Source organism: Ambystoma mexicanum, chromosome 9, assembly GCF_040938575.1.
Source record: "Ambystoma mexicanum isolate Mex_15411 chromosome 9, UKY_AmexF1_1, whole genome shotgun sequence".
NCBI lineage: Eukaryota > Metazoa > Chordata > Amphibia > Caudata > Ambystomatidae > Ambystoma > Ambystoma mexicanum.
In genome coordinates, this window is record NC_090931.1 from 664,645,297 (window position 1) to 664,668,095 (window position 22,799).

Here is a 22,799-nt window from a genome sequence, read left to right on the forward strand (position 1 = left end):
TTCAGGATGATGACACTACAAGAAGTCCTACTTCTACTAAAAGATGGACATATTATGACAACACAGGATTTGAAAAATCCATACTTTCATATTTCAATGTTCCAAAGTCACAGGGAATACCTCAGGTTAACAATACTAAACAACCACTACCAATTCAAGGTACATCCTTTTGGAATTGCGTCGGCACTTCATGTATTCACCAAGGTGCTCACAGTGGGTGGCACAGCTACGCTGCGAGGCCACACCAGAATACCCCTATATAGATGACTGGCTTATAACGGGAAGGGATGCACAACAGTGCCTAGCGCACACACGGCACACCATGCCACCTGTTACACAGTCTGTGCTTCTCAATCAACAAGAAAAAATCAGGTCTCATCCCAAGCACAGAGAAGGTTTTCCTGAGGGCAGTTCTAAACACTCGGACAGCCACAGCATACCCAACACAGGGAAGAGTGCAGGCTTTACAAATACCCGTTCCCTTTTTCATGTCAGGTCAGATGCGATCAGTCCTGAAAGTTATGATACTCCCTAGGTAGGATGGCATCCTGCATATTCATAATACCCCAGGCACGCCTAGGAATGAGAATAATACAACAGTGGCTAGCGGAACAATGCTCACAAAAAACAGGTCAGTGGGACGATCAAGTGGTAGTCTGGCAAACAGTAAACAAAAGTCTTCTTTGGTGGTCACAAAGCAACATTGGCCTTTTGTGTCTCCACAGCCACAAATAACAATAACAACAGACACATCACTGGCAGAATGGGGTACACATTGTCTACACCTCAATGCCCAGGGGAAATGGACAGCAAAACAAAAAACATACATAAACTGGCTGGAACTTCTGGCAAAAAAGATGGCTCTGCTTTCCTTCCAAAATGTTCTAGAAGGAATGAACATCCTCATACAAACGGACAACATAACTGCAATATTCTATATCAACAAACCAGGCAGAACTCATTCAAAACTATCCACCTTGGCACAAAACATTTGGCACTGATGCGTACAAAGGGACATATCCATACAAGCGGAGCATGTCCCAGGGGTTCCCAACTGTCTAGCTGACTCACTCAGCAGAGTCTTGATACCAGAACACGATTGGGAACTCGACACAAGTACACTCAAACAGACCTTTGCGACATGGGCCCACCCAAAAGTAGACCTGTTTGCGACTAAAGAAAAACAAAAAATGCCAAACTACGGATCCAGGTTCCCTCAACCGGGGTCTGTTGCCAAAGTACTATGGAGGAGTAGTTCAGGGTTATTTGCATACTCTTTTCCACAACACCACTCATCCACAATATAATTCACAAAATACACCAAGAGACCTTAACAATAATACTCTTTGCATCAACGTGGGCAAGATAGCCATGATACTCACATTTAATACACATGTCTCTGTAGCCACCTATCAAGCTTCACTCAATACAAAATCTACTAACACAGAGGAAGAAACACGTGACTCACCCGACCCCTCAGCTGCCCAACTTAGCAGCCTGGCTCATGAGGTCATAGTTTGGTTATCTACAACTACCCACAAGGTGTATGAATATTAGAGAAGTAAGGAAACCTAACACCAGACATTGCTACTTCAACAAATGGAAACTATTTGTATTTTGGTGCAAAAGTAACAAAACCAAACACATGCTCAGTTTCAGATGTGGTACTATTTCTCATGTACTTCATAGACTCTGGCCTCATGTATAATTCACTTGAGGTACACTTGGCAGCCCTAGCAGCATACACCACATCACAGAAAAAAACATCATGGTGGAGAGTACCAGTAGTTAAAGCCTTTATGGAAGGCGTCAAACGCATATACCCACCAGTGTCTCTCATGCCTTCAGGATGGGATCTGAACACATTTCTCTCTGGCCTCATGGGACCACCCTTTGAGCCCATGCGCAAAGCTCCACTTAAAGAATTAACATGCAAGGTAGCTTTCTTCATTGCTATAACATCTATTCGAGGGATATGTGAGTTAGAAGCACTATCGGTTTCTAAATCATTCATCACCATACATAAGGAAAAGGTGGCTTTAAGAACGCATTCTAGATTTTCTCCAAAATGTATATCTAAATTCCACATGAACCAGTCAATTGAATTGCCAGTATTCTTCCAAAGCCCACAAAGTAAAGGAGAAAAAGCATTACGTACTATGGATGTGTCTAGGGCAGTAATCTACTACCTTGACAAAACTAAGGACTTTCGAAAGACTCAATGATTTTTTGTGTCTGTGGCAACAGGGAGAGAAGGGGGGGGAGGCAGTCACCAAGGCAACTATTGCTAGGTGAATTGTTAAATGCATACAGAGGAGCTAATAAATCATTACCTTGTACGCCAAGGGCTCATTTCACAAGAAGCACAGGGGCAAACCTTGCCTTTCTTGCAAATGTCCTGCTGGAAGCCATTTGCAAAGCAACTACTTGAAGTTCAGTGCATACCTTCAAGTAACACTATTGTGTAGAGACACAATCAAAATCAGACCCACAAGTGGGTCAAGCAGTATTAAGACACTTATTCTCTACCAGCCCTTAAGCTCTCCTGCCTCATTCACGGAATACTGCTTGCAAATCTATGCAAACCATTTGAATCTGAGCAGATTCACAAGCTCCAGAAGACAAATATTACCAGTAATCTTTGTTCTGTAGCTTCTATCTGCTTAGAATCACATGCACCCACCCATCCTCGCCATGCGTAAGTAGAAGTGTAAATATACACATACATGAGGGAGACAACATTCTCCACATGCCACAAGTAAACAATCTGAGGACGTTACCACGTAAAAGATCATGGTTACCCGTACATGTGGGGTAGGGATAGTGTCACAGGTACGTACGTCCCTGTCAACGCCCCTTTTTCTATTTAAAAAAAAACCAATATATAATACTCTGCACCAACCACTAGATGGAGGCCTATGCAAAGCATGTGATCCTAAGCAGATACAGGTTACAGAAAGACGATTATTGGTAAGTAATATTTGTCATACATTCTATGACAAGACAGGAGGCGAGCATTATGCTTCATCTTCTTTTATTACTACTCCTCAGCAGTTCAACAACATTTATAAAACCATGGAAAGTACCCAACAAACAACCCCCATGAGTCTCTGTAGTCCGTGCTCATTCCACCAGTCCTGATCTCCTTCCTGTACTTAGACTCCTCCTCTTCTTTTACTGCTCTTCAAGCAGATAAGTACCTTTTCTCCACTCTCTGTACGACTGGGGTAAAATGCCTGTGTGAGAGTGGGTGATTATTGGCAAATAAGTTGAGACACGACTGGAGTGTATAAGAGATTGTTGTTTATGCAGAGGAACCGGAAAAAAAAAAATATATATATTTCTGAGGCTTGTGGAATCTGCTTAGATCACATGCTGTGCATAGGCCGACATCTAGTGGAAGCTGCGGAGTATTACAGTTTGTTTTTCGAAGTCGAAAAATGGGCGTCGACACAGGGCGTGCCAGTAATACTATCCCTAGTGTGACGTCCCCTGTACCCATGATCCCTCACGCGTCTAGGATCCCCAGATTGTTTTTTTCCGCCATTCTGGTCGGAAGCACTTCATCGGAGTTCCCTGGCTTTGCCATATTTTCACTCTAAACTAATTCTAATTTGCCCCGTTTGGCCAACCTTTCGTCGATCAACACCTCGACGCCGAACCGGGGAGGAGATCAACGTCGAATACCCGACGGATTGGGCCTTGAGGCTTCCGCCTCGGCTCGGGCCTGGGCCGCTGGCCTCGGCCCTACAAGTAGGGAGAGTGGGGGTGGTACACTTCCACACTCGACACCTTATTACCTACACACACTTGCCCGCTGCCCACAGGCGCGTATGGAGGGTACGCCCTTTCAGTTTTGCCCCAAGTGTAATAAGAAATACCCTTGGGTAGATAAGCACGCTACGTGCAACCTTTGCCTACCCAGAGACCACCCCGAGACGGGTTGCAGGGCCTGTAGCAGGTTTAAGGCAAAAACTCTTAAGGACCGCTCCACCAAGCGTTGGGCCCACCACGCCAAGCTAGCAGCTATGGAGGCGGAGGGTACCTTCAGCGACGGCAGCGACGCCGAACTTTCGGACGGCGAGGGCACCAAGGCGTCGAAGGACAGCCGAACGCACGTCCCCGGCCTCGGAAGGTCGTCCGTCCCGGCGACTATGGGGAAGTCCCCCGGCGACAAAAGCGTTACACATACACACGCTAAACACAAAAAATCCACCCGAGATTCGACGTCGTCGAAACCTCGGAAAGAGGCACAGAAGGAGCGGTCCGAAAGGACGTCCTCTGGGCGGTCCCGGTCGAGGTCGCCGCACGACGTCAGGCAAGCCTCCACACTTGCACAGAGTGCCTCGACCATTAATATCCCGGAAGATCAATCGTCCGGAGACGAACACGACTTCCACCCCCAGACTGCACCCCAGGAAAAGGGTACATTACTTGGGAGTAAAGAGTGGCCAGTTTCGAAGGCTAGTTCGAAAGACAGGGATTCCACCTCCGATCCTCGACGCCAGGCGTCGAAAGATAAGGGAAAGGGGAAACACACTTCCACCCACGGGGAAGGGGGTAAACAGCAAAGGAAACAACCCTTGCAGTCCTCCACTACAAAAGAAGTGACCAAGTCTTCTCAGGGCCAATCCATAGAAAGTCCCAGCAAGGTCACCCCAAGCTCAAAACTCTGGTCATGCGAGGACATTGACAGAGTAATGTCAAGGATGTCTTCCTTGGCGAATTTTTTCGAAAGACACCCTGAACAACTCCTAGCTTTAAACCCTCAGGAACATTCTCCCTCAGGGTCAAGGGACCCTATCCCCTCAAATAAAAGACCCCGGGTCGAGACACCATTTAGGCCTTTAGACCCCATCGAGGTCCAACCCTATTCTTACCTCTTCCCTACAGACCAAGGAAACTCTTCCCTTATAGAAGGTCAGGAAATTGACACGCCAGAAGATCCTGCAGGATCAGATTATTACGGCGAAGACGAAGACGAGGATGAGCCAGAAAATAGCCCAGATATTTTCAGAATGGACTCACCAGTCGAAAGGGAAGCCCCAGTGTCTGACTCCCCAATAGATAATCAGCCCCTCCTGAATGAACTGCTCTTTCGGGCAGCTAACCACTTCCACATAGACACACAAGGTGTCCAGGAAGAAAGGGACTTTGCGGAAGAACTAATAGGGGAAAGGAAGCCAGTAGCCCAGACCATTCCCATCCTAAAATCTGTTCAACGCAGAATAGCACCATCCCTTGTCAACCCAAACCTGACAAGACCTGTAAATCCGAGAGTGGAGAAGCTGTTTAAAGCAGCCCAGTCGGACCCCCTATATATTAGAGGTCAACTTAAGCCAGACTCTCTAGTAGTAACCAACACCCGCAAAAGAGCTGGTACACCATTATCTTCCTCTGAGGCTCCCCCCGACAAAGAAAGTAAAAAACTTTATGGTTTTGGCAGGAAAGTAGCTTCCACGGCAGCCTACCAAGCCAGAATCGCGAATTCCACCACACTGTTGGCTAGCTACAACTGTCACCAGTGGGAAGAAGTGGCAGCACTAATAGACTCTGCTCCCGAACCCCTTAAAAGCCAGCTAGCTCGCATTTGTGCGGAAGGAAGGAACGTGTCAGGCTGCACTGTAAAAGCAACTCTGGACGCCGCTGACAATGCGGGTAGACTTATAGCAGAGGGGACTGTCATCAAAAGGCATGCTTGGTTGAGGCAGTCGGGATTCAAAGCAGAAACACAAGCTGCGCTCTTAGACAAACCAGTGGAAAGTGATCTCCTGTTTGGGAAGGCAGTCGAGGACGCTCTAAAAAACGCTAAGGAAGAATTCGACACCCTCAAATCCCTTGGCCAGTTAACTACCAAACCACCTAACCAAAGAGGGAATGGCAATTTTCGTCGCCCCCGCGGCCAAAATTCCAATAGAGGAAATAGCTACTCCCACACCCAGGGTACACAGTGGAACACCAGCTCACAACAGTCTACCCAGGCGTATGGTAGGGGTAGTAAAAGAGGACGTGGTAGAGGCAGAGGCAGCCCCAGTAAAGGAGGAGGCACGCCTCCACCAAAGCAGTGACGCTCAGTTCAGGGTCCCTTCCCATGCAACCCCAGTAGGGGGACGAATATCAAGTTTCACCCAGGCATGGGAAGGGATAACATCCGACAGATGGGTGCTGTCAACAGTATCCAATGGGTACTGCATAGAACTACTGCAACGTCCCCTAAACCATCCTCCAAGACAAAAAGTCCACTCTTTACAACATCAGAAGATCCTCCTCGAGGAGATCGCCATTCTGCTAGAAAAGGACGCGATAGAACTCGTCCCGGGACACCAGGTAAACAAGGGTATCTATTCAACTTACTTCCTTGTGCCAAAGAAAGATTTAACAATGCGCCCAGTTTTAGACTTACGGCCTGCCAACAAGTATGTCAAGCCACAAAAATTCCGTATGACCACACTACAAGAGGTAATCCCACTCCTAAAAAAGGGGGATTACATGGCAACCTTGGATATGAAAGATGCCTATTTTCATATTTCCATGCTCCCGGCGCACAGAAAATACTTGCGCTTCAAGGTGGACAGTCGCCACTACCAATTCAAGGTACTGCCCTTCGGGATAGCTTCTGCACCAAGGGTATTCACCAAGGTACTGGCGGTGGCAGCTGCACACCTACGCAGGGAGGCAATCCCAGTGTACCCTTATCTGGACGACTGGCTCATAACGGGGGAAACCCCAGGAATCTGCAGGTCAAACATTCAGAGGACCATCGACCTCCTCCACGAATTAGGCTTCTCCATCAACGAGAAAAAGTCAAGTCTGGTGCCAAGCACCTCAAAACAGTTTCTAGGAGCTATCCTAGATACTCAGAAAGGATTGACCTTCCCTTCGCAAGAAAGAATTCGGAACATACTTCTGCAAATTCCGCATTATCAGTCAGGTCAACAGATAACAGTACGCAAAGCTATGCGGTTACTCGGCATGATGGCGTCATGCATTTACCTGGTCCCCCACGCGCGTCTGCGCATGCGTCCCATGCAGGAATGGTTGGCGAAACAGTGGTCTCAGGCAAGTGGTCAGTGGGACGATCTAGTGGTCGTTTCGCCAACACTTGTACAGAACCTACACTGGTGGACAAGAGAGAATCTCGCAAAGGGGAAACCCTTTTACGATCCCGAAGTACAGGCAGTGGTAACTACAGATGCATGCCTGACGGGGTGGGGAGCTCACCATCTCCACCACACAGCTCAGGGTCTCTGGTCTCACTCAGTAGCCAAGAACCACATCAATCTGCTAGAGCTTCTGGCAGTATTCCGAGCGCTGCAGGCGTTCGAGCCCCATCTACTAAACTTGTCGGTGCAGATCAGGACGGACAGCACGACAGCCATGTTCTATCTGAACAAGCAAGGAGGGACTCGTTCGCCAAATCTGTCCAAGCTTGCCCAGAAAATATGGAGATGGGCACTCAGACGGAACATCTTCCTGTCATCGCAACATGTTCCAGGGGAGCTCAATTCCCTAGCGGATGCTCTAAGCAGAGACTCCCTCCCAGAAGAACACGAATGGGTCCTTCACAGAGACGTAGTAGAAGATCTCTTCTCTCAGTGGGGTTTCCCCACTATAGACCTATTCGCCACAAGCGAAAACAAACAATGCCCAGGATTTGCATCCAGGTTCCCACAACCGGACTCCCAGGGGAATGCCCTGTGGATGAACTGGTCAGGGATGTTTGCGTACGCTTTCCCACCAACTCCTCTCATCAGGAAGGTAGTGTACAAGATGAACAAGGAATCGATGACGCTCATCCTAGTTGCTCCCATGTGGGCGAGACAACCATGGTTTCCACACCTACGCAGGATGGCGGTATGCAAGCCCATCAGACTCCCAGCCTGGTACAACCTTCTGTCCCAGCAACAAGGTCAAACAGTGCATCAGGAACCCAACTCTATGAACCTAGCAGCATGGCTCCTGAAGTCATAGAGTTTGGACATCTCAAATTACCACAGAGGTGTATGGACATTCTAAAAGAGTCTAGGAAACCAAATACAAGGCACTGTTACTTTGACAAGTGGAAAAGATTCGTTATCTGGTGCCAGAGTAAACAAATCAACCCGGTTGATTGCACTCCTTCCAACGTTGTAACATACATGCTCCACCTGCTGGATGCAGGGTTGGTTTTTAACTCTCTGAAAGTACACCTGGCAGCCCTCTCAGCCTACACCACATCCCATAACAAGGTTTCGTGGTGGAAAGTACCAGTGGTTAAAGCCTTCATGGAAGGAGTAAAGAGACTTCACCCTCCTATCTCGAACCCACCGCCAGGATGGGATCTCAATGTGGTGCTATCTAAGCTCATGGGGCCCCCCTTCGAACCCATGCATAAAAGTAGTCTCAAACACCTGACTTATAAAACGGCCTTCTTAGTAGCCATTACCTCCATAAGAAGGGTCAGTGAAATTCAGGCTCTGTCAGTGCAAGATCCTTTCTTTACTATCCACAAGGACAAACTGGTTTTACGCACACACCCTAGATTCTCACCAAAATTCATATCCAAGTTCCATGTAAACCAGTCCATCGAGCTTCCGGCTTTCTTCCAAAACCCACAAAGCTCAGCTGAGGTGAAACTACACACCCTAGATGTGCGTAGGGCGGTCTTATACTATGTAAATAAAACCAGACCGCTAAGGAAAACAGATCAACTGTTTGTCTCCGTAGCTACAGGCAGAGAGGGGGATCGCGTCTCTAAGGGCGCTATCTCAAAGTGGATTATCAACTGTATACAGCTGTGTTACTCTCTTTCTGAAAAAACTCTGCCTTTTACGCCAAGGGCCCACTCTACCAGAGGCATTGGGGCCACTCTGGCTTTCATTGCAAATGTTCCCCTTGACACCATTTGCAAAGCAGCTACTTGGAGCTCTATTCACACTTTTACTCAGCATTACTGCATTGACACTCATTCCAAGGCAGATACACAAGTGGGACAAGCGGTTCTAAGACACCTGTTTGCTCATGACCCTTCTCACATCCCACCTCCTTCTTCTGGTACTGCTCGCTAATCTATGCACAGCATGTGATCTAAGCAGATTCCACAAGCCTCAGAAGGGATACATTACTCACCGTAATCGTATTTCTGATGCTTGTATCTGCTTAGATTCACATGCGACCCACCCTTCCTCCCCTCCGAGAGAAGGCGCATGGTTGCTTGTAGTCTTACCTTTCTGTCTATCTGCTTGGACTATCTGTACTCACGCTACTCCTCATGCTACCTCATGTCAGGAAAAACACAATCTGGGGATCCTAGACGCGTGAGGGATCATGGGTACAGGGGACGTCACACTAGGGATAGTATTACTGGCACGCCCTGTGTCGACGCCCATTTTTCGACTTCGAAAAACAAACTGTAATACTCCGCAGCTTCCACTAGATGTCGGCCTATGCACAGCATGTGAATCTAAGCAGATACAAGCATCAGAAATACGATTACGGTGAGTAATGTATCCCATATTTAAAATGGTAGTTTATTGATAGCACGCATAGGCGAGTTTCTTCGTGGGGGGCTCGCGTATACTCGGGCAGCCGATTCAGGAATTCAGGGATTCACTTTAGAAGCCGGTTCGCGAGGCGGACGGCCCCGTGTCGCATACCCGACACCGCAGGGGCTCAGTCAGGCCTCGCGAACTACGCGGCGGAGGCCGCGGGACACGCGCGAGCCGGCCCCCACCCTCGGGTAGGAGGAGCCGGCGCGCGCGAATTGTACGAGGCCGCCAGACGGCTCTCGCAGGTAGCACCCACCCGCGGGTGGGCGGAGCTACCGCGTGAGGAGCGCGAAGAGCGACGCTCCCATAGCAGCCCCCACCCGCGGGTGGGAGGAGCCTACCACGGACGTGCCGCGCAGTACATTCTGCGACGGCTTCGAACTCCGCGACCACACGGCGTTGAAGACGCCGCTAGTTTTGACAAGATTCCCCTGACCAAGGGAAGCGCCAGGCCATAGCGATCAGATCGCTCGAGAGCTCCGTGCCTCAGAAAGGCAACTCACAGCGGCTCACGTGTTTTAAAAAAAAAAAAATAAGAAAAAATATATTAATAGTAATAACGATACGGCTTCTAGCAGAGGACCGGCGCTACTGAGGAGAGAATACCTCTCAAGAGCCACTGAGCTGTGGACAAGCAAGGTGCAGCCACTGAAAATACTGTCTCTATACCATCAGGAGGGAGCAGTGGGCGTGCTAGGACACCTGATCCAGGTAAATTGGCACACAGCACTGTATTAAAAAAAAAAAAAAAAAGTCAGAATTTGAGTGGAGCGAGGAGGAGCAGTCACATGACCTCGCTGCCAGCTTCAAAAAAGTGCTAGGGAGCTCCCTCATTGATGCAGTGGCGGAGGGCGTCAGGCCCCTTCAAGAAAGGCTAGAGACGCTGGAAGCTATGCTTTCGCAGCCTGAGGACAGCACCACGGACCGCAAGCGCACGCCCACAGATCCCTTGATAGAGGGACACAAGGGGGGAGTAAGTTAGCCCTTAAGAGGAAAGCCTCTGTCGACCCCCGGGGCTCTTGGGACGGGGCAGAAGATGAGGCCCCAGAGGTGCCTGATGCGTTCGCAAAGCTGAAGGAAGCTTATCTGCGACGACAGGCGGTGCCAGACCTCATGACCCCCTCTCCAGGGGAGGACAATACTGGAGATGACCCAGGCTCGGAGGATGAGCAGGGAGAGGATCAGACCCCACAAGGAGACGAGGAGACCGAGGAAGACTGGGTCCAGCCCAGTGGGGGCAAGAGAGCTCGGAAAGAGAAACACTTGACTGATGGTCAAGAGGATATGTTTGACCCGGACAGCATCAGGAATCCAAGGTCCACCGAGTGGCAGCCATCCCCCCGAGAAGCTCAGTACATGGCGGCTAGGCTGCGCAAGCCATTAGACAAGGAAGTGAGACAACGGCTGCGTGCAGAGTGTCCGCGACCGGATCTCCCGGGCAAAGTAGCAGAGGCCCCCGAACTCGACCCGAAAATGCTGACCTTCGTGTCAAAGACGAATAAGGATCCCCGCAAAGGTATCGATAGGTCCTTGAAAAGCTGCCAGGAGAAGGTCTTAGACCTGTCAGGGCCACTGGCAAAGATAATGGACCTCGCAGAGAGGTCCAAGGACACTGGTGAAGCAGTGGACCCGGAGGCTCTCGCCGGATGGGCGCAGAGAGCGGTCTGTCTGCTCGGAAATGCAAATTGCGCCATAGCCTCAGAGAGGAGAAAGGGGCTACTACTCAAGATTGATTCGACACTCAGCGATCTATCATCGTATGAAGCGGGAGAAGGGGCTCAAGGCCTTCTATTCGGAGAGACCTTTGGGAAGGAGATGGGCCGATTCGTCAGAACATACGCCTCCCTGGAGAAAGCCCAAGCATCAATCCGCAAAATCTTTCCGAGTAGAGTTTTTGGAGGGACCGGCCGCGGTCGGGGTCGCGCAGCCGGTCGCAGTCGAGGAGGAAGAAGACCCCATAATCCCAGAGCACAATACTGGGAGAACAAGGGCCAGGATACCTTCTTCCCGTCCAGAGGAAGATTCCCGAGAGGTCGCGGATTCAGGGGATCAGGCCGAGGCCAAGGATTTACGCCAGGTGAGAGCGATTCAGTATCCCCCAGTAGGTGGGAGAACGCGCATATTTTTAGAAAATTGGCGCATGATTTCAAGCGATTCCTGGATATTGCAGACCGTCAGAGGGCTGCAGCTAGATTTTATAGAAACCCCGATTCAGCGGCACAGGCCACAGGGCCAGAGACTAGCGCAAGCGGAGCAAGCATGGCTAGACGGCGAGATCGCGCAGCTAGCGCTCAAACAGGCGATAGAGAGATGCGCGAGGGAGCCCAAATTCGTAAGCAATATGTTCCTAGTGCACAGGAAAGAAAAGGTGCGTCCAGTTATAAATCTCAAGGAGCTGAACGGATGGATCGTATACCGCCACTTCAAGATGGAGGGCATACATCAGCTCAGAGACTCCCTAAGGGAAGGAGACTGGCTGACGCGTTTAGATCTGAAGGATGCTTATCTCACGGTTCCGGTACTCGAGGAGTACAGACCTTACCTAGCTTTCCGCTGGCGCAAACAGTTCTGGCAATTCAAGACGATGCCGTTCGGACTGGCTTCGGCTCCTTGGGCATTTACAAAGCTAATGAAACCCGTAGCAGCAGCGATCAGAGAGAAGGGCGTCAGGCTGATCATCTATCTAGACGACCTTCTGCTGCTAGCAGAAAATCGGGATGTGCTGCTATACCAAACGAGATGGGTACAGGACCTTCTGATATCGCTAGGATTCCTAGTGAATATAGAGAAATCGGATACCACGCCAGAGCAGAGATTAGACTTCCTAGGTTTTGTGCTAGACACAAAGAAAGCGACCCTAGAGCTGCCAGCGCGGAAGAGGAGAGACATAAAGAAAGAGATCAGAATATGCCTAGAGAGAAGGCTAATATCCCTCAGGACATTGGCGAGGATAGTCGGGCTATTAGCAGCATCCATTCAGGCCATATTCCCTGGGCCTCTACACTACCGAGCACTGCAGAGGCTGAAGATAAGGCATCTTCAACAGGGTCTGAAATATCACCAACAGGTACCTCTAGATCAAGACTCCATTACAGAGCTGGAGTGGTGGTTAAAGAATATGGACGCCTGGAATGGGCGTGCCATATTCGGAGACAAGCCAGATCTGATCATAGAGTCAGACGCCAGCCGGCAGGGCTGGGGAGCAAGATGCGGGAGCCTACAGACCGGAGGCAAGTGGAGCGAAGAGGAGCTCCAGCTTCACATAAACTGTCTGGAACTCCTAGCGGGATCGTTCGCGATCAAGGCCTTCACGAGAGGGAGAGTGAAGTCTTGTGTGCTGCTGAAGATGGACAACATCTCGGCAGTAAGGTACATAAACCACTTAGGCGGCACGAGGTCCAAGATGCTGGCGGAGTTAGCGAAAGACTTATGGCACTTTTGCCTTCGGTCAGGAACGTCAGTGACTGCAGAGTATCTGCCGGGTTCACTGAATGTAGTAGCGGATTGGAACTCCCGTTACCTGACAGATTCCAGCGATTGGAGACTGGACCCAGAAGTATTTCGGAGGCTGGACAGGAAGTGGGGTCCATTGCATACGGACCTGTTCGCCTCCCGGCTCAACGCTCAGACGAGCTTATATTACAGCTGGAGGCTAGATCCGGGAGCTCTAGGGACGGATGCATTTCTGCAAGAGTGGACAGGGGGTCCACATTACGCCTTTCCCCCCTTCGCGATGCTGAGCAGAGTTCTAGCGAAGTGTCGGAGGGAGAAGGCAGAACTAGTATTAGTAGCACCCTTGTGGAAGTCTCAAGTGTGGTTCCCAACGTTGATGGAGCTAGCAGCAGACGTTCCCAGAGTCCTTCCCGAAGGAGAGCGACTGCTCACGGACCCAGTTGGGTCGTGTCATCCTCTGAGAGTGAGAGGGACACTCCCGTTAGTCGCGTGCAGGATATCAGGAGACGCTGGGCTCTGCCAGGAATTTCGGAGCAGGCTGCGCAGCTTATCTCTGAATCCTGGGCTCCTTCCACTAGGAGGAGCTACGACACTGCTTGGGCAAAATGGACGAGTTGGTGCAAGAACAGAAGTGTTCATCCCGTTTCAGCACCTGTAGTGGAGATTCTAAATTTTCTAGCGCAGCTATTGCAGAACGGGAAAGCTTTCCGTACGATAGGAGTGTACAGGTCGGCTATATCAGCGGGGCATATGTCAATTGAGGGAGTACCGGCAGGGGAGCATCCCGCGGTAGTGAGGCTCATCAGAGGAGGATTTAGAGCGCCACCAGAGCCTAAGTATAGTACTACATGGGACGTGGCGACAGTGCTAAGATTACTATCAGGCTGGCCAGCAGATAGATACCTTTCTCTCAAACAGCTATCAGGTAAATTAGCTATGCTATTATGTCTGATCTCATGTAAACGAGTGTCAGACGTTAAAGCACTAGAGATTAACAGACGAGTCTTCGGACCGGAGGGAGTTACATTCTCCATAGTCAGGAGGACTAAGACAGGCACCTTCGCAGTCCACTACCCTTATTTTCCGGACAATTCGAAATGGTGCGTAGCTCGATGTATTAAAGAGTACGAGGGCAGAACAGCAGAGAACAGAGCAGCTAGCACTACTCAGTTGTTAATAGCGCGTAGGAAGCCTTACCACGCGGTAGCATCGGCCACCATTGCCAGATGGGTCAAAGAGATCATGTGCGCAGCAGGTGTGAATGTGAACACGTATGGAGCGCATTCAGTGAGAGGGGCGATGGCTTCGTCAGCCGCGAGAGCAGGAGTGCCTTTGAGTGAAATAATGAGAGCAGCGGATTGGGCGAGCGATCGTACATTTAAAGAGTTTTACTTCAAGCCAGCAGAGGGTTTGGCTGGTACAGTCTTGGGGAAGCTTTGAACAAGCAAAATGCTCGCCTCCTGTCTTGTCATAGAATGTAGATTACCCCTGCTTTCTGCGCAGGGAGTATTAATTCTATTAAAGACTAAGGAGGCGAGCATTAAATTCCTGCCCGATTGATGTACTGTGTAAATTGTTGAGAAATTTATATGCGAGAGTACAGTACATACGCACCACCCTAAGATTTATTATTGTGTCTTCATAGTGGAAGAGCAGAAGAATAACTGAAGACAGGGTTGTAGAAGAGACCATCAGGAGGCCGGGAGCGCACCGGCAGTTGAGTTAAAGTCCTGAAGATTCTTCGCACCGTTGACGAGGATCAGTTAATGGACAGGAGTGAATATCAGAGCGAGTAAAAGCAGAGGAGGAGTCTAAGTACAGGAAGGAGATCAGGACTGGTGGAATGAGCACGGACTACAGAGACTCATGGGGGTTGTAGTTAAAAAAAAAAAAAAAAAATGGGAAAGTTTGTTGGGTACTTTCCATGGTTTTATATATGTTGTTGAACTGCTGAGGAGTAGTAATAAAAGAAGATGAAGCATAATGCTCGCCTCCTTAGTCTTTAATAGAATTAATACTCCCTGCGCAGAAAGCAGGGGTAATCTGCATTGCCTTCTGAAAGATCGAAGACGCTGACTCCAAACCAAAAGGCATTCTATGCAACTGAAAAACACCTTCATGTGAGATGATCACTGTCAAATAACGAGATTCTGGCTCCAGTACAATTTGATGATGCTCCAAGACCAAATCCAATTTGCTGAACATCGACTCTTTCCTGTCAAACTCAACATCTTTGTGATATTCTACAGTGGATGTCTGTCAACAACCACACACTTGTTCAGCTGTCCAACATCTACACACTGTCATTTATCCCCATTGTCCTTCCAAGCAATCACTGGTAGTGGGACACCCACTCCACAGCTCCAGTGCTTTCTACGATTCCCCTTTGCACACAACTTTAATTCTATGTCAAGACGGAGGCGAGCATTAAGCTTCATCTTCTTTATTCTCTACTCTCCAGCAGTTTCAACAAATATAACTTTGTAAACTTTCAATTTAAATTCTTTTTTTTTTTCAAACAAACTTCAAATCCCATCAATCCTGTAGTCCCCTAGTCTCTGGCCATGTGACCTAGTCCTTCCTGTTCCTCTGTCGTTCCTCTTCTTTTCCTGCTCTCCACAAGATAAGTACCTCTTTATATTAGCTCTGTAATATTTGCTTAACAAAACGTGTTTTATTTTATTAACGTATATGGAATTGTACACCGTGGACAATAATAGAATAAACATGTACAGTAGAGCGCGCGAGCGTTAGTGTTTTAGTGTTTAAAAGAGATTCGGAGACCCCGTGTCATAATGCACGACACCTGAGGAGCCTGCCGTACCCCCTAGCAGAGCGCGAGTTCGCAGCCCCAACCCTTGGAAGGGCGGAGCTCTACGCAGGCGGGAGACTTCCCGCGAGCCGGGCAGAAGCAGCCACGCGCAGCGGATGCGCCAATAACGAACGCCTCCTGCGCGGGGGCGTGGCTTTAGACAGCAGAGCCGTACGATTATATAGCATTACCAGGCAAATCGGAAAGATATATCCTGCATACATACATATTGTATAAGCAAGGTGCAGCCTCGAGCAAAGTGAATCTGTGGACGAGCCACTACACCGAGACAGGTATTGATTCAGGCAACGGCCAGCACAATGTCGAACTTCGAGTGGAGCGAAGAGGAGCAGGAGGCAGTCTACCAAGAAGACCTAGCCTATAGCTTCAAAGAAGTGCTGGGAGATTCACTGACAGAGGCAGTGACCCTTGGAGTGCGGCCTTTACAAGAAAGGCTAGATACCATAGAACTATTCCTGAGCCAGAAGGAAGAACACACCAAGCAGGAAGAAAGCGCGTCCACAAGGGCAACGTTTAACGACCCTAAGGGGTGTAACAGGGCCCGGAAGAGCAAAGACTCTTCTGACCCCCCGGGCCAACCGACAGGGGCGAGTACAGGAGCCCCAGAGGCTACGGACGCGTTCCTCAGATTAAAGGAAGCGTTCATGAAAGATTCCCAGGTGCCGAGCCTCTGGACCCCCTACCCAGGGGAAGACAATATGAGTTGTACAGAGGAGGAACCCCCAGAAGGCTTCCCAGACGAGGAACCACCGATATCCCCCACATCCACTCAAGCGGATGCAGATAATGAAGGGGATGAAGGGAGCCAACCTCCGCCTAAGAAAAGGCAACGAAAACTCCACCACCTAGAAGAGGACGAAACAGCGGACATATTCCAAATGGAAGAAATCAGAAATCCGAGATCCTCGGAGTGGGTGCCATCGCCGAGAGTGGCGAAATACATGACGCAGAGATTGAGGAAAGCTCTCGACATGGAGGTCAGACAAAGACTGAGGGCTGAATGTCCAAGACCAGACCTGCCGGGCAAAGTCGCAGAAGCCCCGGAATTGGACCCTAAAATGTTGTTGTTCGTCTCCAAATCGAACAAAGACCCTAAGAACGGCATAGACCGCTCCTGGAGAAACAGCAGGTCCGCTAGCTAAAATAATGGACCTAGCCGAACCGGCCAGAGATACAGGCGAGGAGGTAGACCCAGGAGTGCTAGCGAACTGGGCCCAACTGGCCATATGTATACTAGGAAATGCAAACTACGCGATTTCATCAGAGCGCAGGAGAGGCCTCCTTTTGAAAATCTACCGGAAACTAGGAGATCTGTCGTCATACGAAGCCGGCGAGGCAGCGCAGGGCCTATTGTTCGGAGAGACTTTTGGTAAGGAGATGGGGAGGTTCGTAGGGACCTACACCTCCCTGGAGAAAGCACAGGCTTCGATGAAGAAAATTTTCCCAGGGAGAGATTTTGGCGGGACCGGTCGCTACAGAGGTCGCTCGACCGGCCGATACCAAGCATCCAGAAGGCCTCAGAACAACAGAAACCAATACTGGGAATCCAGGCAGCCTGATACCTTTTTTCCCCCAGGAGGCCGCTTCCCTAGAGGAAGACGAAGCAGAGGACAGGGAAGAGGACAAAACTTCCCCACAGGTGAAAAATTTTACATATACGCCAGTAGGGGGGAGGACAGCTATATTCAGGGAAAACTGGCGCTCGCTTTCCAGCGACGCTTGGGTCCTTCAAACAGTGAAAGGCATGTGTATAGAATTCACAGAAACCCCTGTTCAGGACCAAGGACCAAGCGCCACGCCCCGTAGTCACGACACTGACCAAGAAAGAGCTGCTAGACACAGAATTGAGTAGCCTAGCAGAGGAACGCGCGATCGAACCATGCATATCGCCGCCAAGATTTGTGAGCAACATGTTCCTGGTTCACCGAAAAGACAAAGTGAGACCAGTGATCAATCTAAGACACATGAACAGCTGGGTGGCCTACAACCACTTCAAAATGGAAAGAATCCACCAGCTCAGAGATACGCTCAGACAGAACGACTGGCTGGCGAGGATAGACTTGAAAGACGGCTATCTTACGATTCCTGTTCAGAGGGATTTCCGTCCATTCCTAGCATTCGACTGGGACGGGCAATTATGGCAGTTCGCAACGATGCCATTCGGCTCTCCTCAGCGTCGTGGGCATTCACGAAAGTGATGAAGCCGATAGCTGCAGCGATCAGAGGGAAAGGAATTCGCATGATTATATATCTAGACGACATCCTACTGATGGCCGACAGCAGAGAGACCCTAGTCTACCAGACTGACTGGGTAGTACACCTCTTAACCTCGTTAGGTTTCCTAGTGAACTGGGAGAAGTCAGAGATGGCTCCGGCGAGGAGGATAGAATTCCTGGGGTTTGTTATAAACACCAGGTCGGCGACATTGGAACCCCCAAGCAAAAAGATCAGAGACATAAAGAGAGAAATAAGAGCATGTCTCAGCAAAACGAGTATAACACTCCGCACCATAGCAAGAGTAGTAGGCTTACTTGCGGCATCGATACAAGCAATCTTCCCAGGGTCATTTCACTACCGAGCCCTTCAGAGGCTGAAGATACGGCATCTTCAACAAGGCCTACACTACCACCAGCTGGTACTCTTAGATCAAGAGTCCAGGACAGAGTTGGAATGGTGGTTAGCGAACATGGAGGCCTGGAACGGCAGAGCCATCTTTGGCGACCGCCCAGACCTGATAATAGAATCAGATGCCAGCAGAGCAGGCTGGGGAGCCCAGTGCAGGGATCTCCAGACAGGAGGGAGATGGAGCGCATCGGAACTCCAACTACACATAAACTGCCTAGAGTTACTAGCCGGTTCCTTTGCGATCAGGGCATTTACGAAAGGGAAGGTGAACTCCTGTATTCTGCCAAAAATGGACAACATTTCGGCAGTCAAATACATCAACCATTTAGGAGCAACAAGGTTCAAATTGCTGGCAGAAATAGCCAAGGATTTCTGGCATTCCTGCTTAGAATCAGGGATCTCGGTGGTAGCAGAATAATTACCAGGTTCGTTGAATGTAGTAGCGGACTGGAACTCCAGACATCTCTCAGACTCCAGCGACTGGATGCTGGACCGGATGATTTTTCAGAAACTGGAAAAGATCTGGGGCCCAATATACACAGATCTGTTTGCGTCCAGACTGAACGCTCAGAGAGGTTATTCAGTTGGAGATTGGACCCAGCAGCAGCCGGAGTGGACGCTTTCCTACAAGATTGGAGGGAGCACACACTTTACGCTTTTCCCCCATTCATAATGATGAACCGAGTGCTAGCAAAGGTACGCAGAGAGACAGCGGACCTGATAGTGGTGGCTCTGATCTGGAAATCCCAAGTATGGTTCCCAGCACTCATGGAACTATTGGTAGATTACCTGAGAATATTGCCCCAAGGAGAACGCCTCCTCACGGACCCAGCTGGGTCATCTCACCGTCTGAGAGTGAAGGGGACACTGCCATTGATGGCGTGCAGGATAGCAGGAGACGCTGGAATCTCCCGGGCATTTCGTCACAAGCTGCAAGTCTCATCGCAGAGTCATGGGCTCCATCAACTCGAAGGAGCTACGACGCAGCTTGGAGCAAGTGGTCGACATGGTGCAGAAGGAGAAATATTCATCCCGTTTCTGCCCCTCTAGTTGAGATCTTGAATTTCCTAGCGGAACTCCTCCAGGACGGCAAAGCATACAGAACAATAGGGGTATACAGATCTGCGATATCGGGAGGTCACCTACCCGTGGAAGGAGTACCGGTGGTAGAGAACGTAGCAGTAATACGGCTACTAAGAGGAATAAGATTCAGGAAACCACCGCAGCATAGATAGGAATCTTTATGGGACGTAGCAATAGTATTGAAACTATTTGCGGACTGGCCCGACAACAAGTATCTGTCCCTAGGACAGCTGTCCGAAAAACTAGCCATGCTACTATGCTTGGTGTCATGCAGGAGAGTAGCAGACGTGAGAGTCTTAGAAGTGAATAGGAGAACGTACGGGCCGGAAGGCGTGACGTTCAGTTTAGCCAGAAGAACTAAAACTGATTCTAGTACCATCACATACCCGTACATGCAGGAGCACCCGAAATGGTGCGTAGCGGCATGTATAAAGGAATACGAAAATAAAACAGCCGAACTAAGACCGGCGGGGGCGACTCGATTATTAATTGCGCGCAGAAAGCCACACAGAGGAGTAGCAACAGCCACCGTAGCACAGTGGGTCAGAAACATTATGAGTTTAGCAGGCGTAGACATGACAAGATTCGGGGCACACTCAGTCAGAGGAGCGATGGCCTCGAAAGCACTAGGACCAGGCGCAACATTACAAGACATCATGAAAGCTGCAGACTGGGCTAGTGATACGACATTCAGAACGTTTTACTACCGACCTATTAATGTGATGGCAGGAGTAGTAGTAAGAAGCTTTGAACAAGCTTAATGCTCGCCTCCGTCTTGACATAGAATGAAGATTCCCCCTGCTAATAGCGCAGGGAGCTCTTGATTCTATTAAAGACAAGGAGGCGAGCATTAAATTCCCATCCCGAATACACAATGAATGCAATGATGAAATACATGTTGTGAAGTACTGTTGATAATTAACATGGCTATTTCTTCCAGAATAGGGTGTGTATTCCTGCCCTAACATACACAATTTTGTTTCTTATTGACTTAAGGGGATGAGCAAAAGAACAGCTGAAAGCCCTAATCAGAGCAGGTCGCCTGGAACATCTTCGCAAGCTAGTATGTGAGAGATTGAGCCGGTACAAAGCAGGAAGTTCAGCACAAGTTCAACAGTTGAGTGCGCAGTTACAGAGAAAGGACAGTTCAAGCAGTCAAAGAAGAGGAAGGACAGAGGAACAGGAAGGACTAGGTCACATGGCCAGAGACTAGGGGACTACAGGATTGATGGGATTTGAAGTTTGTTTGAAAAAAAAAAATTAAATTGAAAGTTTACAAAGTTATATTTGTTGAAACTGCTGGAGAGTAGAGAATAAAGAAGATGAAGCTTAATGCCCGCTTCCTTGTCTTTAATAGAATCAAGAGCTCCCTGCGCTATTAGCAGGGGGAATCTTCATTCTTCCTTCACAATCTCCCTTAAAAGGAAAGGAACAGGTCGCAATTTAGACACAACTGGAATACTCCCATCCTTCAATATTAGACATAATTTACATGCAGCACTTGCACTTCTGTGTTGAGGTCTAATCTACTGTATACATTCTTTTGTTCTCTATGTTCTAACGGAGATGCCCCTTTTTTTGTTGCATACACCTTTCCAGTTCCCTTACTTCCCTTAGATTCTGTATCTTCAAAATATCCAAACCGCTCTATCCTGTCCATATTGTAACCACTGTGCATTATGTTAGACAGCAATAGGTCGTTCACTCTCCCTCCTAACGTTTCCTCAAACAATCCTCTCTCTATTAGTCACTTTTTCTCAAGAGTCCACCATCATGTGCAGTACTTTTCTGTTCACTGAAATGTTAATTATTGGGCTGTTGGACTAAGCCTCTTCTTCATCCCCAATCACATTCACCATAAACGCATCCAGATTTACCTCTTCTTCTTCCTCCTTCTCGGAGGTTTACTTGACCCCACTGACAAATAATACACTTGTTCTGTTTGTGCGGGTCCACCTTCAATGTTTTTGCAATAGTGTATGATGTATGGGTGGCTGGGTGCACATGTGAATTGAGCGAGTGTATGGGTGTGCATATGAATGAGAGAGTGACTAGTGTGTGAATGGTTGGGTGTTTGTGCTGGACGGCTACCAAGGAGCGGATTTTTGGCAGGTGGGGAGTGCGCTCTACTAAGGCAATTATAATTGCATTCACCCATGATAAAGTAAGCATGCTATGTGTTATTACTTGGCTAGACTGTCATTTTGGTGCAGCTAGTGTAGACAATTTTTTACTGTGGCATTATTTTACCGCGCATGTATGGAAAGGCAAGCATGGTTAGTTTTATAACATGGCTATACTGCAATTTTGGTACATCCAGTCTGGCCATTTCTTACAGTGGCATGGCATTTTATTCTGGGTATCTATGATAAAGTAAGCATGATTTGTGTTATTCCGTGGCTAGACTGACCTTTTGGTGTAGCCGGTCTAGCTATTTCTTACTTGGCGTGTCATTTTTCTGGGATATCTATGATAGTTTGTATGATAGGTGTAATTACATGTCTATACTTGCAGTTTGGTGAAACCAGTTTGAACATGTTTTCTTATTGTAGCATGGCATTTTTTATGTCCTTACATGGTGATACTACTATACATTGGCCGAGCCAGGCTGGAAATGTTTTCTTATAGTATCATTACTGGCAAGCAAACCTGAGTATATTCTTACATGGGAATACTGGCCTATGTTGTGCCTCCATCATGTACATGTATGGACACAGCGATCGTAAAAATGCTTTATACTGGCCTATCTTGTGGCCAAAGGCGGCATACAAATGCATTGCCCCTGTGCACTGTTGGTAAATTGCATCTATTGGAGCTTTGATTTGGAGTAACACTACAAAATCAATTGCAAACTAGCTGGTTTTTTACCCAATTCTTTTCACAGAAAGTGTGCTTTATAATGCACCATTTTAACCAATTTTTCCAAAATGTTTCTTGGGGGTGGCACCACCACTCGCTCCGCACAAACACTCTTTGGTTGCTTCAGGCTTCCTCACTACGCTCGGATGCTATAGCATATTTGTAAGAAATGTTTATGCCCCTCCAACTAAAACATTTGTCTGCTTTTGGGTGAGTGGCAGCTGGGTGAATGGGTATGAATGTGTGTGCATGCATGGCTGGGGCCCAGACAAGTTGGATTGGAGCATGGGTGTTTTCTTACATGTTTTACTGGTATTTGTGGGCAAAGCCAACTTGATTAATGTTATTACACGGAGGAGGTTTTGGGATGGGAGCTTCATAGCACAAAAGGGAAGGCAGGCTGGACATTTTCTTTCCGT

General features: G+C 48.7%; 1 protein-coding gene across 4 annotated transcripts in view; it reads left to right on the forward strand.

The window, feature by feature from the left end:
- Positions 1-22,799, forward strand: part of LOC138488473 (caspase-8-like) — a 596,184-nt gene that overhangs the window by 564,138 nt on the left and 9,247 nt on the right. The gene's annotated exons all lie outside the window — the stretch shown is intronic.